General features: G+C 35.0%; 1 pseudogene; it reads right to left on the reverse strand.

Annotated features, from left to right (window-relative positions):
- Positions 1–7,829: 7,829 nt before the first annotated feature.
- On the reverse strand, positions 7,830–8,537 carry LOC136389375 (syntaxin-7 pseudogene; annotated as a pseudogene).
- Positions 8,538–20,082: the final 11,545 nt, after the last annotated feature.

Genomic DNA, 20,082 nt, shown 5'->3' on the forward strand with positions numbered 1-20,082 from the left:
ACAAGACTTCACATTGGCCAAAGGAAAGTGAGTGCCTTTACTTATCTCAGACTCCACCCACATTGACTATCGTAGGGATCTTGTCATTATTCATATCATTTATTTACCACTTAGGTATTGTTATCATAGACACCATTCCTGGTCTGACTCAGCTGCAGAGATGGAGATCTGTCAAAATACTACTCAGAAATGAATCTGGCCAAGGACACAAGGGAATAGCAAGTGAGAGGTAAGAGTATGAAAAGCTCCATTTTAAAAACTGAACAGAAAATATTTTATTAGTAATAAAGTTTAAAAATACATCTCCAAATCTTTAATGGAATGACAAGAATGATCACTGAAAATATGACACATTTTATAGACACACAGTATAACTGGTCTACTATGTGCAGATGGCATTCAGAGGTGTAGGGGGCTAACTAGGTAATTAGCTCACTTATTTTTTATTTGTGAGGATTAGAATTAAAGTTGGGATACAGTGTAATAATATGAAATCTGAGAATGAATTTTATTCAGACATTGTTGTAAGGTGTAGTCTTAGACCAGCAACTCACGGGCCATTATATTGTCCGAAAAATCAAAGGTATATTCTAAGAGGAAGATTACAGTGGAAGATATGTGTTTGGGGTTCAAGAGTATGTATATGATTCCCCGTGCATGTGGGTTCTCTTTTAAGTAAACTATCTAAGTAATGCCTCTATCTATCCTTTCTCTCTCTGCAGGTTCACCATCTTCTCCAGAGAAGCTTATTGCTGGAATCCTGGGAGTCCTCTGTCTCATCTTGTTTTATGCTGTAGTAAGTGTTGCATTTCATTTCCTGTAAGTTGTTACAATATTTTCAGAGAACCTCTCACTCGAATGAATCTCAGTGACTCTAAAATTTCATAATTTTATGTAACAGAACTCTGACTTTAAAGTATGCATTTAGAGTAAGTGTGAAATGATTTTTCTGAATTTATCTTGGGTATAAATATCAAAATGTTTTTAGAGAGTAGTTTATATATATCTGTTCATCTATATCTACATATATTTTGATTTTATAACTCACAGCATACTTTAGGCACATTATTAAGTAATACAAATTAATTTTTGAGATTGGTTAATCCAAATTCAAAAGAGATGATGAAGTTTGGTTCTCTTGGATTTTGAATTCTTTTTCCTCAAATCTTCCTTGACAACCAAGAACCAGACAGTTACATAATTATTTTTTAAGTTCTGATATTAGTTTTTATTTGCAGGAGGACACAGATTATTATACTGACCAATGAATATTTATAAATAATGAGTAGAGAAGAGTGTTTCTTATGGAACATATAAAGAAATATTTGTTTAAAATCATCATACTCATTGTTGCTTATTGGCTCAAAATAATTTTTATATTCTACAAAAGTGGTTTCATTCATTGACATTCAGGACATTTGGAGAGTGAATATTTTTGTTGTTTACTTCATATGGGCACATAGATTAGGGAATGAGAGGATGACCCTTCTCTGTGAGTGCGTGTGAGTGCATTTGCTTTTTTTTTCTTTTTTTTTTTTTTTTTCATTTTTCCGAAGCTGGAAACGCGATGGCAGTCAGACAGACTCCCGCATGCGCCGCCCGACCGGGATCCACCCGGCATGCCCACCAGGGGGCGATGCTATGCCCCTCTGGGGCGTCACTCTGTTGCGTCCAGAGCTATTCTAGTGCCTGAGGCAGAGGCCAAGGAGCCATCCCAACGCCCAGGCCATCTTTGCTCCAATGGAGCCTCGCTGCGGAAGGGGAAGAGAGAGACAGAGAGGAAGGAGAGGGGGAGGGGTGGAGAAGCAAATGGGCGCCTCTCCTGTGTGCCCTGGCCGGGAATCCAACCCGGGACTCCTGCAGGCCGGGCCGACACTCTACCGCTGAGTCAACCGGCCAGGGCGCATTCGCTTTTATACAGACCAGCCGGTGAGGATATATAAATTCCTGCAAAAATGTGTCTATACCTATGCAAACATGTAAATTAATTTTCATTTTTTAGAATTCAAATAACTTTGAGATAATAATTCATAATATCTCTTTAGCATATCACTGTGGTCATTATCCAAAGTTTACTGTATTCCAACAACTGCTATTACATTAGTACTGAAAGAAAAGTCTGGAATGAGAGTTTACTGGCCTGTGCTTCTAAAAACTCTAGCCGGCTCTACATAGATAATGAAGAAGAAATGGTAAGATTTTAATTGTTTCCAGCATTTTATTTACCAGGTCAATTTAGTCTATATTAGTAGAATTCAGTCCTATTTTTGTATATATTTGTAATTTATTTCATTTAAAGGCTGCTAATATTAGTTTGTTTGACACTATAATATTTTATTTATATTTTATGCCACTAATGGTCATTTGATAATTTCAAGTTCTTGATTTTGAAGACAACCATGCTTCTATTAAATGCTTTTTTTCTCCTAAATTGTGCTACTTAATTTTACCATACCTCATGGAAAGTGAACATATCATTATTTTACAGATCAATTACCAACTGAAAAGCACCATGTAATTACAAATCAGATTTTGAAGTAGAAGTTACTAGTCCATAGGTAGTCCCCTTCTGTGTACCCTCTCCTAACTTCTCGTCCCTTATCTTTGCTTAATGTTGAACTTTATATAATGAAAATCATTCATTAAACATTTTATCAGTCTCCTTCGACTCTCATATGATACTTTTGCAATTTATCTGTATTACTACATTTATCTCATTAATTTTCACTGCTCTATTGTATACACATGACATTTTAATTTTTCCTACTCAGAATATAGTTGTTTTTTTAATGTGTGGGTATTATGAATAATTATTTTATGAAAGTCTTTGTGTATGTCTGTTTCTCAAATATTCTATTGTATTTAAAATAATTTATATTATATATAAATGTTACACATATCATATTATATAGCATAAATACTACATTTAAAATATAATAACAATTTATAAATATAATTATATTATAATTGTGTATTTATAGTTAAAATATATAGTCCTCTATGCATTAGAATGAAATAGTATCATAAAACTTTATATATACCAGGACCCTGGCCGGTTGGGTCAGTGGTAGAGCGTCAGCCTGGCATGCAGGAGCCCTGGGTTCGATTCCTGGCCAGGGCACACAGGAAAAGTACCCATCTGCTTCTCTACTCCTCCCCATCTCCTTCCTCTCTGTCTCTCTCTTCCCCTCCTGCAGCAGAGGCTCCATTGGAGCAAAGTTGGCCCGGGCACTGAGGACGGCTCCATGGCCTCTGCCTCAGGTGCTAGAATGGCCCTGGTTGCAACAGAGCAATGCCCCAGATGGGCAGAGCATCGCCCCCTGGTGGGCATGCCGGGTGGATCCCGGTTGGGCGCATGCGGAAGTCTGTCTGACTGCCTCCCTGTTTCCAACTTTAGGAAAAATACAGGAAAAAAAAAAACTTTATATGTACCAAATGTATTGGATTATCCGAGCATTTTCTAGTTTATTATGTAAATACACATTTTATACAATAGTTTCATGACCCAAAACTTAGGTATTCTCATGTTATAAATTTTGACCAATTTTTAAACGTATCACTATGACATTAACAGGGATTTTCCTGATTACTGATGGGTTGAACACACCTTTGTAGGTAGTAATCATTATGAAAGTCTCTACTGTGAGAAAGAGCAGACTGTCTCTTGAATTTTTCATGTATGTTGCCTGTTATTTTCCTTCAAAAAAGTTGTTATATTTGGGGTTTCTGTTCTTTTTAAAATTTACATCATGTAATTCTTTTTGACTCTTACTTACATTTTTATTTTCAGATTGAAGCCTTTGAATGACCTTAATATGTTAATGTTGCCATAGTACAATATCTCATTTTGGGCATTAGTGATTATTTTGGACCTTTTCTAAACTTAGTCAATATTCATGAAGATAATGTGCTACACTACTCTTTAGGGTTTATCATTTTTATTGATTAAATTATTCATTTAGATCTATAATATACTGAGAATTTATATTTTTTGTGTTGCTGTGTTTGTCATGGTGTGTGGTGAAGTTTATATTTTCTACAGTATTATTTAATTGATGGGGCATAATTTATATTAGATAATTCTTTTCTCATGAATAACTTTATACACATGGGCCTCTATATTTTCTTACATAAAGTATAAAAATTGTTCTTTCATTGTGTCTCAAAGACTATTTTTCTGTTTCTTCGTATTCTCAGACAATATTTATATCTCTATTAGTTTTTGATACTATTCTAAAGTCTCTAGGTCTCTATTAATTTTCAATGTAGGTATTTTAACTCTGATTTTTATTTGATTTATTCATATAGTTTTTATTTCTCTAATTGTTCTGTAACTTCCATTATATTTTCATAATATTACAACATAGTGTTTTTTTCTTTTCCAAGTGAGAGGAGGGGAGATAGAGAGACAAGCTCCTGCATGCATCAAGACTGGGATTCACCTGTTGACCACGATCTGGGGATGATGCTCTGCCCACCTGAGGATACTTGCAACTGAGCTATTTCTAGCACCTGAGGCAGAAGCTCCACATAGCCATTCTCATAGCATGTGTCTTGGGCACAGGGGCCCATGAGTTCAAACCAATCAAGCCATGGCTATGACAGAGGAAGAGAGAGAGAGAGGAAGATAGGAGAGGGGAAGGGGAAGAGAAGCAGATGATCATGTCTCCTGTGTGCCCTGACTGGGAATGAACCCAGGATATCTACACACCAAGTGGATGCTCTATCATTGAGCAAACCGGCCAGGTCCTGAATATAGTTTGTATAATTTATGCATAAATATAAATTTATAATGATTATTTAAAATTATTTCTGATAGCTTCAACATTTTATCTCAGTAAAAGCTAGATTCTATTGACTGATTTTCCCCTGAGAGTATAGAAGACATTTTTCAGGTCCTTTGTATGTTTTCTAATTTTTTATTAGTACATATTTTTGATAATATAGCATAGTATAAATTCTGCTTCATCTTTCTTAAATATAGTAATTTTTTGTAATTTGAATAGCTTTTAGTATAGAATCTTCTCTTCTGTAGTGTGTTATTCAGTTTTTAGAATTCTTCTTGTTTGGCCCTGGCCGGTTGGCTCAGTGGTAGAGCGTCGGCCTGGCGTGCGGAAGTCCCAGGTTCGATTCCCGGCCAGGGCACACAGGAGAAGCGCCCATCTGCTTCTCCACCCCTCCCCCTCTTCTTCCTCTCTGTCTCTCTCTTCCCCTCCCGCAGCCGAGGCTCCACTGGAGCAAAGATGGCCTGGGCGCTGGGGATGGCTCCTCAGCCTCTGCCCCAGGTGCTAGAGTGGCTCTGGTCTGCAACAGAGCGACCCCCCGGAGGGACAGAGCATCGCCCCCTGGTGGGCGTGCCGGGTGGATCCCTGTCGGGCATATGCGAGAGTCTGTCTGACTGTCTCTCCCCGTTTCCGGCTTCAGAAAAATACAGGAAAAAAAAAAAATAATTCTTCTTGTTTATTTATATAACCTGGTTTACCCAGAATTTGCATTGTGTATGCGTAGCTTGGTTGACAACCAATGCTTTTTAAAAATGTATCCAAATACCTCATCAATATTGCTTCCATCCTTTGCTACTTGATGTAGTATCTGTATGTGTGTGTTTGTAGGAGAGTGCTCATTACTTTAAAATCAGTTCTCAAAGTCCCCATTGGTTTTCATTTTAACTGGACCGTTCTTGTATTGTATTTTCTGCACATTTTTTTTCATCTTTTCCCATCAGCCAAGTATGTGTAGAGATCTGATGTCATTTCTATTATTGTACTCTCATTTTAATACATTCTTGTTATATTTAGGGCTGACACTGTGCTTGGCACAATGGAAAGCACAACTTGGACTACAAAAGCGATGGTCTTCCTCATTTATTAATCAGTGTATTCAGCACTCTGTTGAAAATTCAATGGCAATATCAAGTCTGCCCATGTGGCAACACCATTGATATTTGCAGCCCTCCTTAAATTGTAAAAATCACCATTCTTACTCACTGAGCTAAGATAAGGATTGTGGTAGAGCTGGGAGCATTTTAGACAAGAAGAAACAAATTTGCTCTATTCTTACTTAAATCCTTAGCAGCTTTTCCAATAATAAATAATCATAAGTTTTTATTAGTCTCTGCTCAACTTTCAGAGCTGAGAAATTGCTTTTGTCCATTTGTCCTTTTCACTTAATCATACCAATTCATTTTCCTAATGTGTCAAATATGTAAAAACATATTATAAATTAAAAGACTATAACTTAAAAAGAATTAACATTCTTTTTATTTCTAAATTTTTTTTTTTTTTTTTTTTGCCCTGCTGCTTGGCTCAGTGGTAAAGCATTGGCCTGAAATGTGGATGTCCTGGTTTTGGTTCCCATTCAAGGCACATTGGAGAAAATACTATCTGCTTCTATGTGGCCATGGCTCAATTGATTTGAGCATATTGGTCCTGGGCACTAAGGATGGCTCAGTGGAGCCTTCAACTCGGGTGCTAAAAATAGCTTGGTTGAGAGCATGTTCCCTAAGGGGCAGAGCATTAGCCCCAGACAAAGGTTTCTGAGTGGATCCTGGTCAAGGTGCACATGGGAATCTGTTTTTCTATTTCTCCTCCTCTCACTTAGAAAAAAAGGGGGAAAAAATCATTTTTGTTTTGGTTGCAAAGATACAATTTCCATATTTACATAATATTTCATTTGTTCCCATTTGAAGTCTTATAACTTGCCATATAAAACATTACCTTCTCTTTCAAACTGTTATATAATAATATTATAAAATACAAACTAGAATCTAAGATAATCCTGTTTACAGTATTCAGATGAGTGCATTAAAACAAAATTTAATTTAAAGAGGAAAATGCAATAATTGGCAAACATCTAATACCTTATTTAATGAAGAATGGTTCAAAATGGTTATTTATGTATAAAAATGAAAAAGTTTAAAAACTGATACATTGTGTACTTTTATCCAAAAGTGGTTCTTTTAACTGTCAGATATAAAAACCATCGTGATGATGCAAAGCACATCATTGAGAATATAATGAACAATATTCTAATAACCATGCATGTTGTCAAATAGGCACCAGACCCATTGGGGTGACCATCTCTTGAGGTATACAAATGTGAATTAAACATGCTATATACTCAAAACCAAAAAAATCTTGAAAGTTTACTGTATCTTAAATCCAAAAAAAAAATGTTTAATACTTGTAGTTTGTTCTTCAAAATGAATTCTCTGAAAATAACATTTTGGCATCTCCTAAGGTAAATTTATTAGTTACCAAATCATTCCTGTTGTTTAATTTTAACAGAAACTGAATTGAAAATCTCAGCATAACAAGTAAAACTCAGAGCCAAAATAATGATGATATAGTCATTTTAAATATAAAGATTAAGGCCTTGGTCAGTTGGCTCAGTGGTAGAGCGTCAACCTAGCATGTGGAAGTACTGGGTTCGATTCCCAGCCAGGCCACACAAGAGAAGAGCCCATCTGCTTCTCCTTCCTCCCTCCACATCTTTGTTTTTGTCTCTCTCTTCTCCTCTTGCAGCCAAGGCTCCATTGTAGCAAAGTTGGCCCAGGCGCTGAGGATGGCTCCATGGCTTCCACCTCATGTGCTAGAATGGCTCCGGTTGCAACAGAGCAACAATACCCCAGATGGGCAGAGCATTGTCCTCTGGTGCACATGCAGGGTGGATCCTGATCGGGTGTATGTAAGAATCTACTCGACTGCCTCCCCACTTCTCACTTTAGAAAAATACAAAAACAAAAACAAAAATAAAGATTAAGAATTTTGTTCCATTTTTAATTACTATTCCAGTTGTGAATTCCTATATTTTTTAGTACCTTGTGCATCTCACAGAAACATGCAGAAATTCTTTCTCTGGTTTTCTGCTGCCCTTGACAGTTACTGGTTGCCTTGTTAAACATTCATCTCTGCAATTTCACCTTTGGCTTCCATGGTGTCTGTTGTAGTTCCTTGCTCATGAATTCTCCCTCTCAAATGTTTAAATAGTTCATTAACATCCATACTATCAGCTTTAAGGTACCTAACAGAAGACTCTCCCTTGAATAAGGCAGGGGTCATCCTCTGTCATTTCCTCATCCTGCACCTGCACTTGAGGTTTATTTTGGCTTTTCCAGTGTACAAGATTTCTTTATTTTGAGTTCCTCTCAGGAAAACCTCCAGATTCTCTAGAACTGGCTCCCATTTGAGCAACAAGTGCTTTCTCTTTTTCAGCAGCTTGTTCTGGACCTTTGGAAAGTTTCTCAGTAATGTGATCTCAGCCACTAAGTGATCCTGCAGTATTTTTCTTGGTTGCTGTTCACTGGGGGATGGAGGGTAGAGATCCAAACTCTTTAATGGACTAATATGTTTCTTTGGCAAATTGGTTAAAACACTGCTGCTTATGTGACAGCTGTTGATTCAATTCAGATAAATCTTGAGGTGTTCCAAAGTGATTCAGGGTCCTCTGTATTTCCACAAAACATGTGTCATCCTCAGGGTGTTTGACATGCTGGGCCAGGTAGGTAGGTCACCAACAATTCCTAGAATGTATGACATGGTTGATTTGTTTATTCACTAATTTCATCACATGCTGGTGGGCTGTGTGCTGTTTACTGAGCAGTCATCTTGACTTCCTTAACTTCTTCCCCCTCCTCCAGCTCCTTTGTGTTTACAAATTCAAATCAATACACAAGCTTTTACTTAGTTTCTCATAAAATTTGTCTTTTCACAGAATTGTTGAGCATTTTCAATATGTTACCATGGATTGAATTCTACCATAGAAATAATAATAATTCATTGTTTTGGCTAAGTGGCTTAGTTTTCTCTTCAGAAGAGTAAGTCTCCTGAAAACTCATAATGTATGCCTTTATGGTTGCTAAATCAGGAATTAATCTTTGAAATAAAAATCAGTATGTGAGCCTGACCAGGCAGTGGCACAGTGGATAGAGCGTCAGACTGAAATGCAAAGGACCCAGGTTCGAGACCCCAAGGTTGCCAGCTTGAGCGCAGGCTCATCTGGTTTGAGCAAACCTCACCAGGTTGGACCCAGGGTCGCTGGCTCGAACAAGGGGTTACTTGGTCTGCTGTAGCCCCACAGTCAAGACACATATGGGAAAGCAATCAATGAACAACTAAGGTGTTACAAGAAAAACTGATGATTGATGCTTCTCATCTCTCTCCGTTCCTGTCTGTCTGTCCCTGTCTATCCCTCCCTCTGACTCTGTAAAAAAAAAAAAAAAAAATTAAAAAAAATCAGTGTGTGAACAATTATATAAACTGTTTCTTAGAATAGTTATGAGAAATATCTAGATTTATATATGATATATAACTATTACTCTAAATAGTTTATTTATTACAATATTAAGTTATATGTTACCAGATTAATGATATATTATATTTGTATTTCAGATCCTCAACAACTGCAGATTTGGACAAGAATTGTACATTTGTGAGATTTCAGTGGCCCCAGATTCTCCAGTCTGCATCCTGCTCAGAAACAATAATACATGTTGTAAGCACCAGGGACTTTAGCTTACCTAAACTCAGTAAAATGATCATCTCAGCATCTGTAAAGAACACATTTTTTAATTTCTTCCCACACATTTTAGTTACATCTATAGAACTATTTGTTAAGATATTATATTGAGACCATTTTCAGGTTCACAACAAAATTAAGAGATAAGTACTGACATATTCTATATCTCCCTGTGCCCATGCATGTAGAGCCTCCCAGTGATCAACATCATTTATCAGAGTGGTATTTTTGTTACTGAGAATGAATCTACTTTGCTACATCATAGTCACTTAAAGTGACTGGTTTACCTGACTGTCCATCCTTGGTATTCAAGAATCATTTTTAAACCATATACATATTAATTTTTAAATGTATTCAGGGACATATTATTCATTTCTAAAATTTCAGGTGTTTATTAAAATAAATCATGTATAGTTTATGAATTATAACAAGAGCTATTATTTCAGATTCCAAGATGGCAGCAGAGTAGGCAGATGCACAGACACCTAGCTCACACCGCCAAAATGGATTACAAATTAATTTAGGAACAGTCAGTGTGAAAAATCAACTCTGGACTACAAGAACAGCTCTCAAAGCCAAGGGGCAAAGAAGAAGCCACACTGATCCTGGTAGGGAGCACCAAGGAACAGTGGGTCTCTCCTGTTTACAGGAATGGAGAGAGGGGGTGAGGCTGAGAGCCCAGACCCTTCTATCATTCCAAGGAAAACAGTAGATGATATTCGTCAAAGCCACTTGCCTTTGGACCTGAGAATGAGGTATGTTGAAAGGGTTGGCTTATCTTCCAAAAGGAATGGGAAGAAAGAGAGACTGATGGTGACAGGCAAAGGAATGCATGGGAGGACCTGAAAAACTGACTCATCCAGTGCTGGAGGTGGCCATAGCTGGGGGAGGGGTTGAGCCTTCCACATAACACAAGACTAAAGTGGTTCCGGGTCACCCATCTCAAGACATCTCTCCAGCTCCAATCAGCACAACAACACAGCTGAAAACAAGAAATGGGGAGGAGGAGCAGTAACTCAGGCCTCCATGGAGATCTGAGATACACCTCCACCTACTGAAGCTGAGAAAACACCACGCCCCCAGAGAGAGTAATTGGCAGATCAGGCCTTCAGAGTCTCAGGTTACACCCACCGCATTCTTGGATACAGTTTCAAATAAGACCCATGCTGAGATCAGTAAACAAGGCTACCACATGTTAAGAAAAATGAGAAGAAAACAAACAAAGCAAGACTTCAAAGCAGCTCTACTAGAAAAGCCAAATCCAAACGTGGATTACAAATAACAGCTGATGCCAACCGAAGAAGACCTAGAAATAACACAACTGAAAACTAGAGGCAGACAATACCAAGCCTAGACTCACCCAGCTCTACAAACAATATACCCAAACACACAGACATAATGAGAAGACAGAGAAGTGCAATCCAAATGAAACCACAAGAGAAACCTCCAGGAAATGAACTGAGTGATACAGAAATAACCAAACTTCTGGATGCAGTGTTTAAAATAATGATTGTAAGGATTCTTAGGGATCTTAAAACAACAATGTATGGTCATTACAAACACCTACATAAAGAAATAGCAAGTATAAAAAGGATATTGAAATATTAAAAAAGAATCAGTCAAAGATGACAAATACAATATCAGAAATGAAGACCACAATGGAAGGAATTAAAAACAGGATGGAAGAAGCTGAATTAAAAACAGGGTGGATGAGTCAGTGAGTTAGAGGGCAAGTTGAACAAAGGCATGAAAGCAAAGCAGAAAAAAAAAAAGAGACTCAAAAAGTCTGAGGAAACTCTTAGAGAACTCTTTGACACCATGAAAAGAAATAACATCTGCATCATAGGGGTTCCTGAAGAAGATAAGAAAGAACAAGAGATAGTGCCTTTGTTCAATCATATCATAGCTGAAAACTTTCATAAATTAATGGGGAAATACTCTCACAAGTTCAAGAAGCACAGAGAACTCCATTAAAGAGAAACCCAAAGAAATCTACACCAAGACCCATCAAAATTAAAATACCAAAGCTAAGTTATATAGAGAAAATATTAATAGCTGCTAGAGAAAAAAAGGCTATCACCTACAAAGGAGCCCCCATGAGGATGACATCAGACTTCTCAACAGAAACACCTGTGGCCAGAAGTGAATGGCAAGAAATATTCAAAGTAATGCAGAACAAAAACCTACATCCAAGACTAGTTTGTCCAGCAAAGCTATCTTTTAAAATTGAAGGAGAAATAAAGAGCTTTCCAGACAAAAAAAAAAAAAACAAAACAAACAAAAACTCAAGGAATTCATTAAAACCAAACCAATGCTGAAGGAAATGTTAAGTGTCCAGTTGTAAACAGATCAAAGTGGGAAAAGAATATAGCAAAAGAGGAATACAGTTTTAAAAAATAAAATGGCAATAAACAACTACATATCAATAATAACCTTACATGTAAATGGATTCAATGATCCAATCAAAAGACATATGGTAGCTGCATGGATAAGAAAACAGGACCCGTACATATGCTGTCTACAAGAGACACAACTTAAAACAAAAGATGCAAATAGACTGAAAATAAAAAGATGGAAAAAAACATTTCACACAAATGGAAATAAAAAAAAGCTGGGGAAGCAATACTTATATTAGACAAAATAGACTTTAAAACAAAGGCTATAGTAAGAGATAAAGAAGGCCACTACATAATAATAAAGGGAGCAATCCAACAGGAAGATATAACCATTATAATTATGTACACATCTAAAATAGGAGCACCTAAATATATAAAGCAGATTTTGAAGGATACAAAGGGTGAGATCAAAGGCAATATTATAATAGTAGAGGATTTCAATACCCCACTAACATCACTAGATAGATCCTCAAGAAAGAAAATGAACAAAGAAACAGCAGACTTAAAAAACACACTAGATCAACTGAAGTTAATAGATATCTTTAGAATCTTTCACCCTAAAGCAGCAGAATATACATTCTTTTCTAGTGCTCATGGTACATTCTCTAGGATAGACCACATGTTAGGGCACAACAGTGGTCTCAACAAATTTAAGAAGATTGAAATCATATCAAGCACTTTCTCTGATCACAATGGCATGAAACTAGAAATCAACCACAACAGAAAAGCTCAAAAATTCTCAAACACCTGGAAACTAAATAGCAGGTTCTTAAATAACAAATGGAAAGGAATGATAATGAGTATACAACAACTCAAAATTTATGGGACACAGCAAAAGTAGTAATGAGAGGGAAGTTCATAGCAATACAGGCATATTTCAAGAAGCTAGAAAAAGCTCAAATAAACATCTTAACCATGCATCTAAAAGAAATAGAAAAAAAAAGCAAGTGAAGCCCAGATGTAGTAGAAGGAAGGAAATAATAAAGATCAGAAAGGAAATAAATGACATAGAGGCTAAAGAAACAATACAGAGGATCAATGAAACCAAGAGCTGGTTCTTTGAAAAGGTAAACAAGATCAATGAACCTTTAACTAGACTCACCAAGAAAAAAAGAGAGAGGACTTAAATAAATAAAATGAGAAATGAGTGTGGAGAAATAACAACTGACACAACAGAAATACAAAAAATTGTAAAAAAATACTATGAAGAACAGTATGCCAAAATACTACACAACCTAGATGAAATGGACAAATTCCTTGAAACATACAATCACCCAAAAATCAATCTGGAAGAATAAGAAAACCTAAATAGATTATTACAACAAATGAGATTGAAACAGTTATCAAAAAACTCCCAACAATAAAAAGTCCTGGGCCTGATGGCTTCACAAGTGAATTCTACCAAATATTCAAAGAAGAACTAACTCCTATCCTTCTCAAGCTATTTCAAATAATTCAAGAGGAAGGAAGATTTCCAAAACCAGACAAAGACAACACAAAGAAAATTATAAGCCAATATCCCTCATGAATATAAATGCTAAAATCCTCAACAAAATATTAGCAAACTGGATCCAGCAATATATGAAAAAAATCATACAACATGATCAAGTGGGATTTATTCTGAGGAGGAAAGGCTGGTACAATATTCCCAAATCAATCAATGTGATTCATCACATAAACAAAAGGAAGGAGAAAAACCACATAATATTTCAATAGATGCAGAAAAAGCATTTGATAAAATCCAGCACCCATTCATGATCAAAATTCTCAGAAAAGTGGGAATACAGGGAACATACCTCAACATGATAAAGGCCATCTATGACAAACCCACAGCCAACATTACACTCAATGGGCAAAAATTAAAAGCAATCCCGTTAAGATCAGGAACAAGGCAGAGGTGCCCCCTTTCACCACTCTTATTCAACATAGTTCTGGTAGTCTTAGCCACAGAAATCAGACAAGAAGAGGAAATAAAAGACATCCAAATTAGAAAAGAAGAATTAAAACTATCATTCTTTGCAGATGATATGATATTGTATATAGAAAACCCTAAAGTCTCAGTCAAAAAACTACTGGACCTGATAAATGAATTCAGCAAAGGGGCAGAATATAAAATTAATACGCAGAAATCAGAGGCATTTTTATACACCAAAAATGATCTGTTAAAAGAGAAATTAAGGTAACAATCCCCTTCACTATTGCAACAAAAAAATATAAAGTACCTAGTAGTAAATTTAATCAAGGAGATTAAAGACTTGTATGCAGAAAATTATAAAACATTGATAAAAGAAATCAAGGAATATACAAACAAGTAGAAATATATAATGTGCTCATAGGTAGGAAAAAGAAACATAATTAAAATGTCTATATTACCCAAAGCAATTTATAAAATCAATGCAATACCAATGACATATTTCAAAGATATAGAACACATATTCCAAAAATTTATATGGAACCAAAAAAGAGACACAAATAGTCTCAGCAATCTTGAAAAGGAAAAATGAAGCGGGAGGTATCAAACTTTGTGATATTTAGTTATACTACAAGGCCTTTGTACTCAAGATAGCCTGGTACTGGAATAAGAACAGGCATATAGATCAATGGAACAGAACAGAGAACCCAGAAATAAACCCACAGCTTTATGGACAACTGATATTTGACAAAGAAGGTAAGAGCATACAATGGAGAAAAGACAGCCTCTTTAATAAATGGTGTTGGGAAAATTGGACATCTACCTGCAAAAAAATAAAAATAGACCACCAACTTACACCATTCACAAAAATAACCTCAAAATGGATAAAAGACTTAAATGTAAGCCGTTAAACCATAAGCATCTTAGAAGAAAACATAGGCAGTAAGCTCTCTGACATCTCTCGCAGAGAGATGGGACTATATCAAACTAAAAAGCTTTTGCACAGCAAAGGACACCATTAACAAAATAAAAACCCACACAATGAAAGAACATATTCTTCAATACATCTGATAAGGGGTTAATAACCAAAATTTATAAAGAACTTGTAAAACTCAACACCAAGAAGACACACAATTCAATCAAGAATGGACAAAAGAAATGAATAGACACTTCTTCAAAGAGGACATACAGATGGCCAATAGGCATATAAAAAAATGTTCAACATCACTAATCATTAGAGAAATGCAAATTAAAACCACAAAGAGATATCACCTTACACCAGTTAGAATGGCGCTCATCAACAAAACAACACAGAATAAGTGCTGGCGAGGATGTGGAGAAAAGGGAACCCTCTTGCACTGCTGGTGGGAATGCATCCTGGTGCAGCCACTGTGGAAACAGTATGGAGATTCTTCAAAAAATTAAAAATCAAATTGCCTTTTGACCCCGCTATCCCACTTTTAGGAATATACCCCAAGAACACCATAGCACCGTTTGAAAAAAAGAAATGCACCCCCATGTTTATGGCAGCATTGTTCACAAAAGCGAAGATCTGTTAACAGCCCAAGTGTCTGTCAGTGGACGAGTGGATTAAAAAGCTTTGGTACATATATACTATGGACTACTACTCAGCCATAAGAAATAATGACATAGGATCTTTTACAACAACATGGATGGGCCTTGATAACATTATACTGAGTGAAAGAAGTAAATCATAAAAAACTAAGAACTATATGATTCCATACATAGGTGGGACATAAAAATGAGACTCAGAGACATGGACAAGAGTGTGGGGGTTACGGGGTGGGAGGGAGGAGAGGAAGAGGGTTGGAGGAGGTGAGGGGCAAAAAGAAAACTGGTTAGAGGTTGATGGAAGACAATTGGACTTTGGGTGATGGGAATGCAGCATAATCAAATGTCAAAAAATAACCTAGAGATGCTTTCTCTAAACATATGTACCCTGATTTATCGATGTCACCCCATTAAAATTAATTTTTAAAAAAGTGAAGGTCACCCCCAAATAAGAGAATTAAAAATAAGAAATGATGACATCAGATCATTTACAATAACATGGATGGACTTTGATAACATTATACAGAATGAAATAAGTAAATCAGAAAAAAAAACTAAGAACTATATGATTCCATACATAAATGGGACATAAAAATGAGACTCAGAGACATGGGCAAGAATGTGATGGTAACGGGGGGGTGGTGTGGAGGGAGGAGAGGGGGGTGGTGGCAGGAGGGGAGGAGCACAAAGAAAACCAGATAGAAGGTGACGGAAGACAATTTGACTTTGGGTGAGGGGTATGCAACATAATCAAATGTCAAAAAAATCTGAAGATGTTTTCTCTGAACATATGTACCCTGATTTATCAATGTCACCTCATTAAAATTAATAACAGAATTGAAGGAACAAATAACACAATTATCCCAAAAAATGCAGATAAATCATTTAATGAAATTGCCATGATTAAAACTTCAAAAATTGGTCATAAAAGTAACATATCTCCACAATATCTGTAGGATTTCTACACACTAACAACAAACTTTCTGATACAGAAGTAAAAAATTAACTCAATTTACAATAACAGGAACAATAAAATACTTAGATGTACATTTAACTGAGGAGATGAAAGACATCTATGCAGAAAACTACAAGACACTGTTGAACAAAACTGAAGACATATAAAGGGAAAGGTATTTCAAGTTCATGTATTGGAAGATTTAATATTGCTAAATTGCCAATACTACCAAAAACCATTACATATTCAATGTAATAACTATGAAGATTCCAATGGCATATTTTTAGAAGTAGAAAAAACACTCTTACATGTATGCAACCATGAAAAGCCTTGAAATTTCAAAGAAATCTGAGAAAGAAGAATAAAGCAGGAGGTATCACATGTCCTGATTACAATCTATACTATACAGCTTGAGTAATCAAATACTGTATGATCTCATATATAGAATCTAAAAACAGTAACAATAACAAAAAACAAATTTATAGAAAAAAGATCAGACTTGTAGAAGATGAGGGGTTGGGAAAGAGAACAAATGAAAGGAAGATGGTGAAAAAGTACAAAGTTAGATATATGATAAAAAAGTATTAGGGGTATAATGTACAACATGAATATAGATATATAGATAACACTTCTATAAGATATATAGTAGTTTTCCCTGTGTCTGCAGGGGACACATTGCAAGACTATTAGTGGATGACTGAAACCATAAATAGTATCAAACTCTGCATATACTATATTTTTCCCAACATACTTACAATAAAATTTAATGTATAAATTAGACACAGTATGAGATTAACAACATCAACAAATAATAAAATAGAACAATTATAACAATATACTGTAATGAAAGTTTTGTGATTATTGTCTCTTATCTCTCTCATACACAATATCTTACTGTACTGGATGCACCCTACTTTTTTGTTGATGATGTGAGATAATAAATACATATGTAGTTACATGAAGTGAGGTGAAAGACGTAGGTATTGTGACATTGCAATAAGCTACTGATGACCTTCTGTCAATATGTTGGATGGAAGATAATCTGTTCAGGATGATGCTGGACCATCAAATTATGACAATGTCAATGGTATGAAATCAGGAGCAGACCATGTTAATGCATAGGTATCAATAGATGAAGGAGTTATTTTGCTGAGTAATTTTGGAAGAACACTGTTACTGGCAGTTGTTGTGTCTTTCTTTTCGACTCATCATTGTGTTGCTGCAAAGGTTGTAATCCTTTGGTGATCACATGAGTCACTTTAAGGCTGCATTCCATTTGATGATCTTACTCCATAAATTTTGTAAAATAGGGGCTACTTAAACACAAACACTGTACTGTCACCATAGTCTATCTAATAACCTGAGTAACTACTTTGTGCTTAAAGACAGGTAACATTTATTGTGTTAATATGCTGTATTCTCTTTATTTTCTTTTAGTGTATCTGTATGAGAATATGGATGTTAGCTCACCCTATTGTGGTAATCATTTAGCAATATATGTAAATCACAGCATTATGCAATAAAGTTATGGTTGTTTTGGTGCTCATGTATAATTTAACTAGTCTTTTATAAGTCTACATTTTCTGCCTTTCTATTTTTTTAAGTAAGAGAGAACATATTAAGTTACTTTTGTTTTACATTACATGAATAGGGCTTGTCATTTACAACAAATATTTCTATAAAAATACAATGAGCTATGACTGAAAAATAAATCAACAATAATATAATTAGTAGTTATGTAGTAATTTAATCTTTGTCATAGTGATATAGTTTAATATTGTTTAATGTTTTATCCTTCACAGAGACATTATTTTACCAAGGGAAATCTAAATAACATTTAAGAATAATAAAATAAATGAAAACATTTTAAGAACTAAGGCAGAGAAATTAAGCAGTCAAGTTAGGAAATTAAGGATTGGTGTGAGAGTTACCTTAAAGGTTAACATGTACTAATTCTTTAGACTACTGGTGACAAATACCACTAAAAAAAGAGTGTGATAGGATTATGATTTTTGAAGTTTTCCATGATAGTATAAATGTCATAACTGGAATATAAGGAAAAGTGATATGTAATTCCAAGATTTAGAAACCCTGCTTAAGAGTAAAATTTTAACATCTAAGATACTCTGAGCAAGGCCTAAGTTTTCAGAGTTAGTGAATAAGATGAAAGTAAGTTAACAATATGGATGGTCAAGTCTTTTGTCCACTGATATCCTTTGGAATAAGAAAACAATATTTCAGGGCATTTACCAATGGACAAACTAAATGGCACACTACCAGCACAACATATCCTGTATCCTGGAGGTATTTGATGAGGTAAACAGTCTTTAAATAGTGCAAGTGCAAGAATTTCCTGTTCAAACTTTAAATGGCACATTAATGAGAAATCTACATTAATTTCCTGTTCAAACTTTAAGTGACACATTAATGAGAAATCTACATTTTCCACTCATACTTTACTCTGAGCCTTCACGGGCAGCCTGTGAACCACAGATATTGTTTGTTTACAAGGGTAACCTGGTCTCCCACTGAAGGATGCACGACTTTCTGGCTACTGAAGGTATGTGTCTCTACTCTCCTGTCTCTCTGTTAGCCTATTCATGTGGTGGGGGATTTCAAATGCTAGATGTGATGCAGGTGAGGTACAATTAATATACAACAAAGTCAAGGAGATGCTGTTATCTTTATTTAAATAATTCAAGTGAGAAAACAAGAATAAAATATGAAGTGTTTTTGAGGATATTTAAAATTTCACATTCATGCCTGTGGAGAATTATTCTAGTTCACACACGTATGTATAATTGAGTATGTCAATCAAAGCAATTTAAAGTAAAATTCTATAAGAATTATTATGACAAGGAAGAGTTATTCTTTTTTTAATAATCAATATAGGTATAACTATATATATTATTTCATTTTAGCCCAATCTTTAAAATAGATTCAAAAAAATAAATTCTTTGAATTATGGAGGTCAAATATGATATAATACCTCTTACATTTACTTAGATTAGTTTTTAGACAGTTGGCTTTTAATAAAATCAGAATAAAGTAGTTCTTATAAAATTATAATTTATTTAATTCATATTAATTATAAAAATTTAAAGACTTTTTAAAACAATTTAACAAACATTGCAAGTAAAGAAACCACACTGATAAAGAGATTCTTGTTTAATTAATTATGTTATAGCATTTAACTGATATAAATTAATTAGAAATGACATGGAAAATGAGTACATATAAGAATCAACATAACTAACATATTCTTGAGCACTTATAAAAACAATATTAAATATTCTATATACATTATATCTACATACTTTATTCCCACTTCATATTAGTAAATTAAGCTGCTAGATATTAAATAGCTTTTGTAAAAGTCAATTTTAAATTTCAAATCCAGAATTAATTCTATAGTTCACTGGCCACAGAGCCCATTGACTGAATTATTGTTACATTATTTGATTCATTACTGTTGCTTACACAACTAAAAGTACCCTCACTGACAGCCATAGAAACTTTTTGGAAGTTTGAGAAAACTAGTGTTCTAATATAAATGATCTACACACTTGTTTATCATATTGTGTTTTATATCTCTTGCATTAACTTAATTGCCAATTTCTTGTGTTACATTATTATTTTAAAAAATTTCATTGTTGTTTTGCTGCAAAATTGTTTAGGTGTTTAATAAGTTCATTGTGATTGTAAGATGTTTCAAAATATAAAACATTAAT

This window comes from Saccopteryx leptura, chromosome 1 (assembly GCF_036850995.1).
Source record: "Saccopteryx leptura isolate mSacLep1 chromosome 1, mSacLep1_pri_phased_curated, whole genome shotgun sequence".
Taxonomy (NCBI): Eukaryota; Metazoa; Chordata; class Mammalia; order Chiroptera; family Emballonuridae; genus Saccopteryx; species Saccopteryx leptura.